The sequence below is a fragment of the Ammospiza caudacuta genome, chromosome 2 (genome assembly GCF_027887145.1).
Source record: "Ammospiza caudacuta isolate bAmmCau1 chromosome 2, bAmmCau1.pri, whole genome shotgun sequence".
NCBI lineage: Eukaryota > Metazoa > Chordata > Aves > Passeriformes > Passerellidae > Ammospiza > Ammospiza caudacuta.
In genome coordinates this window covers 71,865,273-71,882,068 of record NC_080594.1, presented here as the reverse complement: position 1 = coordinate 71,882,068, position 16,796 = coordinate 71,865,273, and positions in this window count along the sequence as shown.

The following is a 16,796-nucleotide window of genomic DNA, read 5'->3' as shown; positions in this document are numbered from 1 at the left end:
CTAGATCATGTGTTCAGAGAAATATATGAATGTAAATCAAGAGTTAATCTATACTGGGAAATATACATTATTTATAAAAATCTAAATTTATAAATATCTAAAAGAATACAGCAAATCTTAACATCTTATTCCTTTAGAGTGCCACAAAATTATACTTGCATGAAGCCATTAACCCCAAAAGAGTTCTGATTAGAGGAAAGACTGAGAATCTGTCATATGCCTACTCTCAATGTAGGTCAGTGTACACACAGAGCAAAACAGAAGGAAACTTGAGGAAAATTATCTATCCCATCTAGAGAAACTCTTGCTTAAGGTTCTTCTGGAATTTAGATGATGTCTTAAGTTAAAATGGAACATGATAAGATGGCCATATGAGCAGTGACCACATAGGGAAAGGTGCAGATTGGAATGACTGCACTGAATTTAAGAAATTGGAATTTCTTAAATTGAAAAAGCTCGGAACAGGGTGACACACTTGTGTTTATCCATCCATCTTGTGAGAACAATTATTACACAGGCAGGCAAAGTCATGGTAACAGCACACACAAATTAGGGCAGAAGAGCACATGAGGAACAACTAATCTCTTTTATGCTTCTGATGGCTGGCTCATTCACAACTGGATCATACATTTTAAATATTCTTTGGATAAAGAAATACATTAAATATACAATTTATGAAAAAGATTCAGAAAAATTGTAATTATTCAGAGCAGCCTAAGAAAAATAACAGCCTTGGAAATAATGGTCCGTGAAAGAGGTATGAGGAGGTTTATTTATCCCAGAAAAGGGAAAATATTCCATTTCACATCAATCACAGCTAAGCAGGTCCAACCACTGGCACTTGCCTGATGCCCTCCCTCGGGCTTAATCCAGTAAACTAAATTGCTAGGAAACAAATTTTATTATTTATTTGAATGCTTCTCCACTTTATCCTCTGAACTGGCTCATCACAATCACATGAGGGCTGGCTGAATGGGGAAAAATGTAGGGTGGTTCATTTTGCAGCATCTGACCTTCAGATTGGCATAGCTTTAATGTGGAAGTGTACTTCTGTACACAATACAAAAAATACAGTCTGTATATTTTAGAAGTACAGAGTGTTGAACAACTTTGCTCTATCTGCTAAGATAGAAAAAAAAAGGAATCTGTTAAATATTTATCAGATTCTTGACTGATGCGATAAAACCCCTTTATAACAGGAAGGGTATTAAAATATTGTACATAAGAATTTTGTGGAATTTCCTTTACTGGAATCATTGCCAATGTATTACCCAAATCTGCCAAGATTAGTTTGAGGTTACTTTTTCTGCCTTAGTGCAGATGTGGATTTTGAGAATGATCTCTTGAGATTCATTCTATCCCTCTTTTTTCAGACTTCACAATCTGCCAAGTTCACCCATCCTGCCTGAGTTAGCTCTAACTGAACTCAATAGTACTTGGAAAAATGTCTTTAACAAGAACAGTGCCAGATTCTAATATTGCTGTTTGACTTATATTTTGTTGAAGACCAGAGAAGTATCTGTGAATATGCTGTTCATGGACACATTACGAGACACTCTGCTCATGACCTGCTTTGCACTCTGGAAAACTTCCTGGGCTGGCACAGCTGGTCTCTAAATACACCATGAAAATAAACCCATAAAAACAAGTCACACACCAGAGGTGATTTCCAGGTTAAAGGTTTGTACTGCAAATGGGGTTGCAGCACTTGCAAGTAGCTGCTGAAGCGCAATGGAAATCCAATTGCAAATAGGGGAAGCAGGGTCACCAGCAGGGAAATGTGTATGCTGAGATATACAAATTCATTAATATATCAGAAGAAAAGTATAGCAAACAGTAAAGCTTTGTTGAAATATAACTGGTGTTCACATTTAAAATATAGTGCAGAAATGGGAAATTGGAGATCAAATGAGGAAGAGAGGGGCTGTATTAGGGACTTTTTTTTTTTTCCTTTGGAAATCTTTTCCAGAAATGACAGGCTGCAAGATCAATATACACAGACTTGGAAAATACTGAAATGCATTTAACCTTCTGTCTCCTCAGTCAGTAAATGTCATTATTAATGATGTTCTCTAATGGGGTGTTTTATGGACAAAATAAACAATGCAGCTTTCTTGTAAAAAATTCTCTACTCACTTTACTGCAAGTAAGTTCTGGGAAAAGTCTTGTAGGTAGGACAAAAAAGAAAAAGTAGAGGCATTTTTAAAGAAAATGTAACAATCACTTTAATTAAGAAAACCTTATTATTTAAAGAAGTAGACAAAACTAGCTCGAATGCAGGAAGCCTGTGGATTCCCCTGGTCTTTCTGGGGGAAGGATCAAGTAAGAAAAATGCTTTACCAAGTGTCTTTTCAAGTCTTTGGAAGTCCTGTCAAAGGGAGAGGATCAATACTAATGGAGGGAGAGCACATAAACCCTTCAAAGCCACCTGAGCGCAGGAGTTACTGTGTAACCACTCCCACCCTGCCAAGCTGGGCAGCCTCACAGGGGAGCCACCACTGTGGGACACTGAGCTGCCATCCACGGCTCCATTGAGGAGCAGGCAGCTTTCTTCTCTGACAAGCCCTGCAGCCTTTGAAGCTGGGATCTGCTTGCTCTAAAGGGACTGATTAAAGAGGGAGAGGAAGCTTCAAAAGACCTCACTGCCTCTGTGAGCTAACTAGTCAGAAGGCTGCACTGACAACCTCCTATGACACGTACCATAGGGTTTTTTTTAACTTGTTCCTTATTCTGCCCTTTAACATTAGCATCTTCTTTCCATTTGTATGTGAGAACACTGAAGCTTGCAGAAACATCATGAAATGAACAGTTCCTCTACTTCAGATGGGACTCTCCCATATTTTTCCCCGCTGGGCTTCGTGTATTTTTTGTTTGGAAGTTTTGTAGTGATCCTGATTCAGCAGTGTGATACATGGCTGTGAGTACTAGAGGAATAATTCAGTGGAGAGGGCAGTAATAACTGACACATGGAATAGGAAAGGACAAAATATGGTTAACAGCTGGACTCCATAATAAATAATAAATCTTAGTAACTATTCTGTGATTCTCTGAAAATGCTAACAAAATTCTGAAGATGGGTCTGCAATTCCTCCAAACCTTTGTATGTGTGTGTTCATTTAATTTAATTTCACTCATGTAATGCTGCTCTGTGCTAATACTGTCAGTTTACCCATTGCCAAATGCAGCCCATTTCAGTCCAAAGCAGGACAATGGACACCTTTCTCAGTCCTGGCAGTGAACATTGGGTCAGCATATTCTGCTTATTTCCTTTTCCCACTTCTGTCTGCCCCAGCCTTTCTCAGCTGATTCACCAAATTATCCAAGCCCTTACTGAAAAAAGCATTTCACAAGACACCCGTACTAACGGGAATAAATTTTAGAGATTATCTCAGAGGGGAACTTTCAAATGTCTCCACTTTGACTGATATCTATTTTCAGAGAGGCTAAGGGTTTTTATTTTGCTGACACTGCATCAAATAACTCAGATGTCCCATTTGAGGAATTCAGATAAAAAACAAAACCAGATCCATATTTATGTAATAAAGAAGCTGACAGAAATGCTTTGGTGATTTGGCAGACATCTAGTTTAACATGTCTTGAAACTATTGACCTCAGTGATTCACATCTCATCCTTTCAAAGAAAAATTCTTTACTTCACTTATTTTCTCAGTTTATAGTTATGCTTTTTATCTTGCTTCCTGTGACCTAACTCATATTTTATCTGAATCCTCTTGAGATAACAGAGGCCACAGAAGACATTTCTTGTTTTCATTTGTTCTGTTTTTGTCTTGGTCGTTAAAAATATAGTGGGGAAAAAAAGGAGAATTTAAAGAAGGAAGGATAATGCTGCTTGATCACACTCATCATGACGGCCTGGTCTTGTGGCTTACTCTCATCAGGCATTTGCAACAAGTCACTCCTTTCCCCATCACTCTCCAACGAGCTAAGGCAGTGGCTGTCAGTCTGTCCCTGCTCCTCCTTCAGTCCTGCCCCCACTCCCGGCAGGTAGGAGATGTCCTATTTGGCATGTCTGTGCTGATAAACAGCAGAGCATGAGGGGGTGAGCACTGGTTTTAGACCCCTGCTTATTTACATTGCCTAAATTTAATTCTGTGTTTTGACTCATGGACCACTTCAGTTCTCTGTCTGCAAGCCAACCTGCTCCTGAGCCATCAGCACACTCATGTGACCTCGGAGCCATGGCCCACAGGCAGAGTCTGCAGACAGGAGAAGACTGTTGTAAATCAGCACAACCCCTGACATCCAGGAGGAATGACAAGGAGGACTCCATTGATATCAGAAGGCTAATTAATTACTTTATTATACTATATTACACTGAATCTGCACAAGCACCCAACTCAACTCAACTGCACAGAATCTCGTGACTGTCAGCCGACAGTCCTGACACACACACAGATTGAATTGGTCAATGAATCAAAACACTCACACCAGAATCCAATCAAGCAAATTCCTTCAGGTAAATAATCTTCCTCAATGCATTCCACTTGTTCCAAAACACAGGAGCAGTAAATGAGATAAGAATTGTTTTTATTTTCTCTGAGATTCAGAGAATGTGAATCCCAGAAATATCCTTGGAAAGTTGTGTCCTGCTTTTCTCTGTGAAGAGAAATGCAGCCACAGAAAATAAATGCATGGCCAGACATCCCATCTATTGCCTTCCTGACCAGACCAGAATGTGGTGAAGCCACATTGCAGGAGCAGTGTTTGCCCCTGACACTGACACTGCTACTGAATCTACTACTGAGAACCTCTAAGGATGGATGGAACTGGGCCTGCCAGAGGATGCTGCCAACAAAATCAGTAAAGATATACAGTTCAATCATTTTTAGGCAAATAAGTCTTGGGTTAAAATTAAAAGCACAGAAAAATCACTTGGACTCCTTGCTACAGACCTTTACTCCTTGCTACATAAACTGCAGCAAATGCTGTATGCATGACTTGGAGGAATTCCACGTGGAGAAAGAGGGCTACAGTCTGGAGGGTAAGTTCACTCCACCCTGATGAGGCCAGTTGGCACTGCCCATAGGCAGAAGTGCCTTTGTTTGCAGGAACCTGAACTATTAAACACTCTTGATGAAATGGCTCCTTCCAGCTGTGCTGCTGCAGTGCTTAAAAACGGAGAGCAGAGACAGCGCTGCCACGTGCTGCTCCTAGGGACATGGCTGTCGTGCTCACCAGGGGCATTAAAGCCTTCCTGTAAAATCCCAAAACATTCTGAGCTGGAAGGGACCTACAAATATAATTGAGTCCAATTCTTAAAGCTTGGATGTGAAAAGTTGGTATTTACTGTAAAAGTAAATGTTAAAAAAAATTAAAGCTTATAGTCAAAAATTGTTTACCATAAAATTAAATACCAACTTTGATCTTTGCAAAGCATCAGGTAATAACATAAGCTACCACTATGGCCCTGTCACAGTTCTAAAAAGAAAGCAAGCTGCCTTGCCACCCTGCTTTGCAGTTTAGTCACAAGCTTTGATGCGGCTGTCTTTGGCTGGTTCAGTGTAGAGAGTTTGGTTAGGAATTTACCGAAACTGCAGACAGTTAACCTCTCACCAGACTAAGGCTTTATATTAACAACGCTGTCCTTAAAGAAAGGCATGATGGGCAACAGACAAGAGTGACAGAGGTAAGAACCATATGCAAGAAAAATATGGCAAAATCCTGTTGAAATGACCTAAAAGTGTTAATGTGTGTATTTACTCCTCTTCTGCTTCACCTGTCCTATATAGCTGAAATTATTAGCCTGAGTCTTACACACCTTGTCTTTGATAAACACTATCAGAACTGCACTTAAAGCAATGCTATTTTAAGGTCATATTAGAAACCATCACAACATTTGTCATGCTAAAATGGTAAAAAATAGTAGCTACTAAAATTGCTATAAAGTTTTGTGGAAATGGGGCACTGATATTTGTGGCTGGCAAGAGCTGTGGTTTCTGCAAATAAATTTAGTCACAACAGACCTGAATAGTGAAGGATATCTAAGGGTTACTATAAAGTTGGTGCTAATGAAACTATACTGGAATTTTAACAGCTAGGCCTGTGACCCTGAAGCTTTTGATGACACTTTAATAAAGATTAGATTAGCATCTGTGATTTAACTACTGAGTTGCAAAAGCTGCCAGAAACTGACAAAGGGTGATGATTTTTTCTTACAACAATGCCTATGCAAATTTTAAAGTAAGTGTACTATTTCAGAAATTGAATTTCAGATCTTCCCCCAGAAAGCATTTAGATGAAATACAGAAATGCATCTGGAAAGACAGTGCATGCTGTGCAGCCAGTCACGCATCCTGGCAAAAGCTGCAGGGAACTGCAGCCACCAGCTTGAGAGAGGCCAACATTTCAACTTCTATATTTACATTTGCAATGTTGATTTCACTGAGAGAGAGTTGCTTCCTGGTTTTTGGAACACCACTTTTCTTTTTTTGTGCTAGATTCTAAAGAAAACTGCTTTTCATATTAAAAACAGTGCTTGGAACACGGTGTGGCATTAACACCTGCTCATGCTTTGTCTTGCAATGCTTTGAATCAGGATCATCCTTGCTTATCAAGTCAAACTGTCAGCTGCTTCACGGCCGAGGTGCATGAGCACCACTCTGTAAGCCCATTCTTCTTCCCTGTTGGAGTCCTTGCTCATGAATCATTCAAATCCCTCAGCCTGAACCCTGCTTTGCTGCTGCCTTCAGTAATTTTTATTTGTGCCTGGAAACTCTTTGGGATGTCAGAAAAGAGCCGACTGAAACAAATGCATTCCAATGTATCTCTTTCCTCCTGCAGCGCAAATTCAGGCGCGTTAGCTTCTAGCACTGGCAGCTTGAACAAGAGTGGAGCAAAGGAATGTTTCCCCAGCCAGACATGATTCTCAAGGGTGAGAAAAGGACTAATACAGCCTTACCTCCTGGGCAGCCAGGTGCCTGGCATTTCCCAACCGAGGTGTATTTAACTGGGTCCTCATTTGGATGCGGCTAGGAGGCTTCTGAGTGAAAGCACTGTGAACATACTCAGAGTCCTTTCTAAGGAAAACCACTATGAATCTTAACACAAACATTGGACCTGATATTCCCAGACTAGTTGGAATGCACAACACATAAAATACTACTTCTACTTCAAATAATCAAGAAATCATTGAATATAACTAGGGGTTATTTTTATATATATATATCTAGCTACTACGAAGTTCAACCTAAGTAAAGAAGGAAAGTAGAAATTAAGAAAAAAAAAATGGGGGGTAAATTTGTACATATTTTCTTAGTCACACTGTGTTAGCAAACAAAACATGTGCAGGTTTCATGTGCATTTTACAGTATATTTGTTTCTCACTCTGACACAGCAACTTGAAATCCATAAGCGTAACTACAGTCTTCCTAGCCCAGGTGATAGATGTTTGTGCTTCAGGGGTAGGGATTAATGCATTAAATTAGTTATGCTTTCCTGGGCAGCAATTTGCCAGAAGAAGCGTGGATGGATTTGTGATTTGCATAACAAGGTTTGAAATACTCACAGCTGAAGAAAACAGAAAAGAATATTTCAGTCGGATGGGGCCTACAATGATCACCTAGTCCAAGACTAAGGCAAAGAGCTCCAATTATTGTAAGTTGTGCGGCTAAGACCACTAATAAGCTTTGTGTCTTCAATCAAAAATCTTTAGAATGTCATAAAATTTTCTTATACAATATTGTATTTTCTGCTCTGAGTAAGCTGAATTCTATATAGAAGAGGAATTGCTTAAATTCTACAAGAACACTCAAAATAAGATATAGTGAATGGAACAAACCAGGTATTAGCTTAATCTGGTGTGGTCTGTAAGGTTTAAATGCCCAATAAGCTTACTGAAAATACCTAGCTGAGATTAGCAAACAAAATTTTATTCTTCACAGAGGAAGAGCAATATCAGCAAAACCATTTTTGCTCAATGTATGGGGAAAAGAAAAGGTGTGTGTAGAAGAATAAATTACATGAAGCAGGGAGAAACTACTTGGGCAGATGTTACAGTCAGTTTTACAGCATATCAGTCACTATAGTATGTATAGATGAGGTTACCTTGATGTTTCCCAACCTGTATATCAAATACATACTGCTGGAATGTGCCCAGCTCACTTCTGAAGAGCTCCTGTGGGTAGTATGATCACTCATACTAAATATAGTTTAAAATGTTTTTCCTCCCTATAGCTACCAGAAGACCCTCTCCATTCCATGAATCTGCTCCTCCACTCCATCCTACTCTTGAGCCCTGTTCTGGATGCAGGACATGCAGTTAACTTGGCACTGTTGAGATGTGCCCTCTTGTACCTGCAAAGATGCCAACTCCTAGGGTTATGGGTAAGCACCTCCTTTGCCTTCACAAACATTTTCTTTCTACTACAAAGCAAAGAAGCCCCAAGCAGGTGTGTTGAGCACTCACTGGGGGTGATGGAAAAAAGCAACAGCACACTAAAAGGATGAAGGTAGAGGTTTCTTGGAAAAAGTAATGAGAACCTCCCCTATGAGTATGAACCTTCCTGTGCACAGCTGGCAGTGATCCAAACATCATCTTTGTCCACTAGAAATCACAGAGAGCCACATCAGCCTTGACCTGGGGACAGGGGCTGAGAGGTTAAGAAGAGACATCACTTGGGCAGGTTACTGATGAGTATTTTCAAGTCACTCCCCTATCAAACATGTTTGAATAACCACATTTATTGTCAGTATTATATATATCAGTATTATACACAGTATTAAATACATGGTTATTGTACTCCCCATAAGAACAGAAAAGATGTGCCTGAGGGCTTATAAAATACAGAAATAATAATTCCATACTTCTTTTGCTTTTCCTTAGCTATATATTTAGTTTCTTCCTTTCTCTTCTTCCCTCTTAACAATTGTTATACTTGGTAGTTTAAATTTTTCCCCTCTTTCAGACTGTCAGTCACAACCAGCATCTTGACTTAAAAAGAGATCTTTTCTTATTTCAGAAGCCTTTTACTGTCACTATGACTGGAGGCTTTATGCTTATCTCCTGCTTCTCAGATAAGCTTCCCCTTCACTAAGATCCATCCTATAATCTCAACCTATTTATATGTGATTTAACCTCCTTGAGATGAATAGATTTTTTTCTGCTTGTTTTATTTGAAGGGATTTTATTTAGGGGACTCAGTTTTGATACAATCTAGACTCTTGGCATTCTGTTAAAAAACACAAGCATTAATGAAGAAAGCTTTCCATTTTCTGAGAAAGGCATTTTGGCAAGAACTATACAAACGCAACACTCATGAAAAATTAAAAGGTGAAAACAAATAAACAATTTGCTTTGCATGGGCACAGCACTTTCCAGGCTAGCAAAACTTTGGGGCATATACTTCTGCTGTTGTCATATTGCTGACACAGAAAAGATAATTCCTCTGCTTAGTTCATAAGCAATTAACAAATAATCTTTTTTTTTTTCAACAGCTTGCAGTATACAAAAAGAAAAGAGCCTCTTAAAAATCTAATTCCTATATTCTCAAGGGCTTGAAGACTCTGTAGGCTGCTGGAATTAACTGGCTGTGATTTTCTGTAAATCCAGATGTTTACTTCATTAAAACTTCATGAAATCTAAACACACTCTTCATTCCATATATCTCTTACATGTCTCTCAAACATTTATTCTGGTGGTATATTTACTTTTAGTGATAATATATTATTTGCATTTACAACATGGATCATACATAGATGATATCTTACAGGAAATCCCTACAAAGCAGAGTAGCAATCCCTCTGTGTAAACACTTGCAACAGGAAAGCACATTCAGAATTGTCTAGACACATGAATTGAATTCTATTTGGGCCTCTCCAAGAGGCCAAGAGCAAAATACATGCAGTGAACTTTTCTAAGAGGGCAGACAAGCTTGTCAAACTCACCTTCAAGTAGATAGAAGCAACCCTTAGTCTTTCTTTACAGGTGAGAAACAGATGCTTTTCATTACTTTGGGCAATAACATCTCATTAGCACAGCACATCAGCAAGCTGGGTAACATCAGCTATGCCTGATTAAGTTGATTCCAAGTTTCTTCAAGCTTGGCTCAGTCCAAAGTAAAAATCAGGTTGGTTTATGCAGTGGATAACAGGTAGGAGAAGTCCTGGAAACACTGCTAAGGATAAGGGCTGAAGGAAATGTTCTGGCAAACTCAATTTTGGCCCTAACAGAAGGCTGTCTGCTATCTCACCCTCTAAGCAGAGATTTTTGGCAGTTTTGGAGTGAGTAATTTGCCCTGCCAAGTAACTGAAATATGTTCTCTGTGACACATTATTTTACATAGCAGGTCAGGAAGGGTATCAGTGAATAGGAGCTCCAGCATCCCTTTCTGGCACGGGCTGAACAGCTGAGATACACTGCCTGCAGGAGCTAAGAGTGTGTAATTACAGCCTTCACTCACAGATGTCCTCACTGGCATGAACTCTAGTTGTAGCCATTGCTGACATGTACTTTGGCAAGGCCTTGACAGAATGGATATTTTCCAGGATGTCTGGAGCAGCTAAGAGCTTGTGGAGCTGCACTCACCATGTAGGAGGCTCTGAAGCCAAAGGAGGAGAAACAAGTGTGAATATGCTAACGTTGAAGGTTCTCTCTTTCTCTCTATGTGTACAGAAATAGTTTTTAATCTTCACTTCTGTGGAAGTGAATAGCAATTCTCTAATGAGATTTCATTAATTTCATTTCAGCTGTTGTTGAGAGATGATGAAATTGGGTGGAGAGACACTTCACTGAGAAGCACAGTGGAGAGCTGGAACCACCTCTGCTCAGAGCATCCTTCAGGACTGGTACCCTGGGGGGACAGCAGCAAGCAGGGCACTGTGAAACACTGCAAAGCCTGGCGGGGTCTGACAGCACTGAGGTCAGTTCTGCCAGCAGGGACACAAACTTGGCTCTCAGCAGAGGAGCAAACTAAACCAGTGCAAACATGTTTTTCTCAGGTAGTCAAGCAAGGTACCTAAAGTAGTAAAAAAATAATTTACCAACTTATCTATAGTAGAATGCTGTGAGCTTTCACTCCCTTCTTACCTTTGCAGATGCTGTAAGCACCCCTGCTAAGGATTTTGATAATTCTTCTATTAAACATAACGGGAATTTAAAATTGTTTTCAACAGAAAAAGATGCAAAGAGAACAAAGCAGCACATTCAATGTCTGAGTCTGCTGAAATGAGTGTCTGCATTTCATTTGCTTATTTTAATCTAACTTAAAGAGTTAATGTTAGTTAAGCACAGCTTGCATTGGTACATAGTGGAAGAAAGCAAAAACAAATGCATTAATTACTGTTCACTGACCACAGTTATGATTTTGAAACATGCCCAATTAGTGAATAGTATACCTCCAAATCACAGCTAAAATTAATACAAAAATTTGAAGCACAATCACCAATGTCATTATTATTAACCATTCTGCCTTTGAGGGATCACTCTGTCAAAAAGAATAATTTTACCAATACATTTCGAATTCCTTTTTAAAACACATTTTTGTAAGAAAAAGGTGTAAGTAAGACCTGTATATTTAAGAAATTCCATTAAAAGGCATTTTTTCTTGGATAGAATTCCTACCCAGGAATGATACCATCCTTGTGATTAACTTAGGGATCAGACTTAGGGACAGCCCTTTACTTGCTCCTCTGCAAATCAATGCTCTTATCTTTAGATTGTATCCAAAAGCACCAAAAAATGTGGTTTTACCCCTTTAAAAACCTTTCTGAAGCCTGTCCAACCCTATAGGAAGGTAGGCTGATAAGAAGGGGGAGTAGAGGTTGCTTTTTTTATCCTAATTAGCTAGATAATGAGTTGTATTTTCCCTATTAGGAGAGCTTTTTGCTGAATCCTCATACTGTTAAGTTCTAAGAGACAGCCTAAGGCTCTTGACTCACACTGATGGTAATGCAGAAGGTGGATGTAGTTTCCACTCATGTTTTGCAGAGGCGTGATTGTGTTTCTGTTGTTGTTGTGGTAGAAGCCAGGTCAGAATGCTATTTATTCACAGATAGGAGAATTGCTGGGAGAAGATTTGAAGACATGACTGAAATGTTTCACAGAGATACAGAAGATTACTTTCAGAGAGCCAGGGCTCACAAAAAGAACTCTGATTTAAAGCTGCTCCATAGGGGTTGTGAGTAATTTAGCATAGGAGAAAAGCCTCAGATGTTGTGCATGTAAAATACCACACCACTGCATGGTATAAAATGACACAGCTGTCCTCTGCTCCTTTGGTATCAGACAGGGCTGTAACTTCCTTATAATTAACCAAAACAGGAGATCAGTTATCACATTTTCCCAGATATCACCGAAAAAGAAGCAGCTGGGAGTATCTCCCCATTTGACATAGGGTGCACAGCCTCTTTTCCTGTGTTCTCCAAATTCAGTGATGCTCAAGACGTGTGTGGAAGGTGTCCCCTTCAGTGCTCCTGCTCACCGAGGCAGAAACTACCTGCATGTCCCCACAACATTGAGAGGGTGCTTTTTGTCTGCTAATTGTCACAAAGGGGCTTGAAGGAAATTAACACAGCTCTGACCTTCACTAATTGCTCACTTGATTATGCTTCTCAGTCACACTCTGTAGCTCTCTATTGGCCAAGGACACAGAACACACTGCTAATGTCTGTCCTCCTTCTCTCCCTCCTTCTTCTCCAGACTCTGCACAGCATTGCCCTCCCAAAATTATCCAAAGAAATGTTGCAGCACCCTGGCAGGAGGAAAGTGCATGAGCCCTTGGTGACTTTCTGAGGTCCCTTACAGCCTGTGTTATTCTGGCTCTTCAACAACTTTCATGCCTGAATGTGCAGATTTCCACAGCAGCTGGATTTCCTAGAACATGCAGTTCCAGCTAAATGCATCTAGCTGGAAATGCAAACACAGACAAAACAATTTCTATGAACAGATATTATCAGATGTAACTTGACAGGTAACATTCATTACAATTCACATGAAATATTGAAATCTGTGAATGTATACATTTGTGTTCAACTATATACAGCCTCTGAAACTGAGTTTGCAAAGAGAGACAGCCTCTCTTTAGAAGGAGTTGAATTCTTCTTCTGTCATTGGGTGGAATAATGCATAATTCAAGTTTTTGGAGATATTACTTGGTATCACTTGAGCATAATGCTGAGACTGATAAGTTCACTCTGAACAATGACTCAGAAATGGGAAAGGTTTCAGCCTAATAGCCATCCATTGACTGTCAAAGTCAAACCTATGGAATTGCACACATTTTAGAGAGCGTGTAAGTCCCAAAAAAGCAAAGGATTTCTGACTCTTAGGCAATATGCTCTGCTGTGGGATTACTAGACTCTTTTTCTTGCACTGTCTTAACAAGACTGTGAAGCTTGAATGAGCATATTGGAACCTCCAATTCAGTTTAGCTCGTTAACTCCTTTTGATGATTTTATGCAGAAGGCTGAACTGAACTGAGTATTAACAGTCAAACAATGCAGTCTTATGTAATTAGGTATTTTCTAAGCAATTTGATACCACTTCACACAGCAAAGACTACTACAAGAAATAATAAAGCAATTTCAGTTCAGAAAAGGGATAAAATATGCTTTTGCCCTACTAAGTTTCTCACGAAGAAGCTGAATACATAATAGTTTGCATCTACCGAAAAAGTATCTTTTCTCTTTATCTGCCTTGGGTCATGCTGGCAATACTTTGGAGCCCTTTGTATTTCCTAACAGCAATGTGGATTTACTGCCACTAGGTGTTACCCTTCCTCCACTTGTGAAGAAAACCGTGCTCCCTGAATAAACCTGGCTCATCCGTGGGTGCACCGCCCAAAATGCAAAACGGGCCCATCGCGATGGAAGTATCTTTATAAACATGGAAACAACAAAAGCCTCCCCCGCAAAACCCCCCACAAACAAACAAAAGTCACAAAAGCCCCCCCAAACCCACTAAACTAATTCCCCCAAACCAACGTAAACTTCTCAAAATATTAAAATAAGAAAAACTTGTATCCTGACAGGTTAAGACAGTGTCCCTGTAGCCAGTTCTGGTCAGCAGCTAATAGCAAACACTGAAATGTGACTGTCTTACCTGTAAGAGCTACTGCCCAGAATTGTCCCAACACTGCACAGTCAGAGATATTCAACTCCATGTTTATTGTCATAAAGCCTTGCCTGTTCACTTGACCATATTTCATATTTACCAGCCTTTATGGGGGCTGTATGCCTTACAGGAGGCATTCTGTGGCAGCCTTTAATGTTTCATGTACCAATATTTCGCTGTCTCCCACACAAAATAAGAATAAACCACTACGACTGTGTTACGCAACCCAGTGACTGACACATAAGTAAAAAATTGTTGATATATTTACCCATTGTAATACCCACAGACGAAGGCAAATCCTCCTCACTGAGAGAAACGTTGCCAAATGAAAAGAGATGGAGAAATGGAGAAGAAATTAGATGAACATATTGTGAAAAGAGGAAAAATTTGTTGACGAAAGAAGTCACAATAACCAAAGCCTCGCAGCCAGGCAAGGCATAAAGCAGCAGTGAGATGCCCACAGAATATAATTTCTCTGAAGAGACATAGCTTCAAAACAGTTATTTCAGTGCTGGGCATGTTTTTAAGCCCAGAAAATGACATCTATCTCAGAGACAAACACTGCAAGCTGGGTCTTTGCCCAGGACTGTTGAACAGGCTGTATGAACAGTGTCTTGAGAAGGCTCCTTGCTCCCTTTTAGAAGGGGACTCTGGAGTCAGCTTCACATTGACAGAGAGAACAGGCAGTGGGATGGACTGGTTTGTGCCCTTAAAAAGAAACCTGGGACAGTGGGCCAAACACCTTATTGTGTCAGCTGTGCTCCTCACCACCCCTTTGATGTGCATGGCTTTGGACAGCCCAGGGCGCTGCACAGGAGCAGGTGGGTCCTTGTCACCTGGTCTCCCATGGGACAGAGGCAGGCAGAGCAGCTCAGAGGAGCCAGTGGCTGCAGGAGCAGCATAATTTACTCATCTCTGAAGCTTCTGAAAATATGCACTGGAAGAATCCATTAAGCTCAGGTCTTATGAAGTCTGGTCTCAAATCTAACAAAGCTCAAGACAAACAAAGTCAGGTCTAATGAATATGTTAGTGTTGTTTTATTTTTTTTCCTTAACCTGCATTAATACTCACCTAATGCCAGAAAAATGAAATAATTTTAATTAACAGATGAATTAAAGATCCCATTTTTTAATATGGGCTAAGACTCACCTGCTGGTAGGTACAAAATCTTCCACTGCAAGTTCTGCTATGAATAAGCGCCTGCTCAAGCATTATATGATCTCATCCTCTGGGTGCATAGTTTAATCACAGTGCTCTCAATAGAGAGCCCACACTAGGGAAGTGGAGTTTAAAATACGAATCTGTGGGAGGCTCTTGAGGTGGCTTCTTGCTAAGTACGGCCGGGAGCAGGGTGATGTGGGGGGAGATGCCACATTAAGAGACCAAGAGGTAAAAGCAACTCCATAAAACTGTCACCAGCAAACCACCACGTGAAAATTTCATGTGCTTTTACTCTGGTGAATTGACCCTGAAATAGTATACAGGAAGAAAACAAAAATTCGGTGTGTGGCAGTACATGTCATGTTATTTCCCCCCCTTTTTTTTCTCCAGCAACAAACTCAGCTGTTTAAATGGGTAGCAAAACAACGTAATTCAAGATTATTTAGTTTCCTCCCTCATCTTTCAGAACTGTTTTAACCTCTCTTCTACTTCTCTCAAAAAAAAAAAACCAAACAAAAAAACGAACAACCAAAACAAAATCCAAAATGAAACCAAACAAAAAAAAAAAAAAAAAAAAAAAAAAGAAAAGAAAAGAAAAGAGAAACAAGCTCTTGTAACAAAATGTCAGCAAAGCATCAGATTAACCTACTTTGCCATTCTACTCCCACAAATGAAAATACTTGGTCAAAACCCTGGCAACTGGATTTCCAACATGGAGAAAGTAGTGGTCCACATCTTTCTACCATATTCTTAGTCTTGTTCAGATGAAACTCCTGTAAATTCTGAGTGTCCACTCCCCCCAGACCACAGTATCTCCCTGTCAGTTCTCCCCTGACACATTATTCCTTTTTACCACCCATTCCCTTTTCAAAACTTCTGTTTCTCAACTCCCCCTCTTCTTCCTCTTCTTCTCTTGAGCAAACTTATCTTGCTTCTCGAGAACTAACTTGCCTTTCCTTCCTTTCCCACTTCTCAATTTTTGAAGAGCTTCTAGCCCCTGCCTCTGCATCTTTTGATTTCTACTTCACCGACCACTGCAGAGAGGCACTTGCAGCAGGGCAGTCCGGAGAGGGCTTCGTTCCCCCCTACGAAAGAGAGCACTGACCATTGCCTTCACCCTCGTCGGGCATTCCTGTCCTCCGAGCTGCTCTCTCGAGGAAGGAAGCACACGTCAACTCCCACTGGAGAGCAGCTGAATGCACCGAGGCAGCAGCTCTTTACCGCTGCTTGCAGAGAGACAACGACGCGCAGATTAAACTCAAGCAAAAGCCTGAAACAAATGCTTTCTACCAACGCATGTTAAATAGGTGCTTATGTTTCACGCAGATCCTGATGTACCTAATTAATCCTAATTAAATCTGAGCTGTAAGGGCACCTAAATACACAAATATGCACGCAGACACGAGGAGCTCGGCTCTCACGGTGAAGTGCCGCTTGTCAGGCAGCTGGAGGGGACCCCATCGGCGCCGAGGTGTCCCTCGCCACCAGGGTCTTCCCCCGGCCGCCGGGGCATCCCCTGGACGGCGGGGCATCCCTTGGACGGCGCTCCCGGCGCCTCCCGACGGT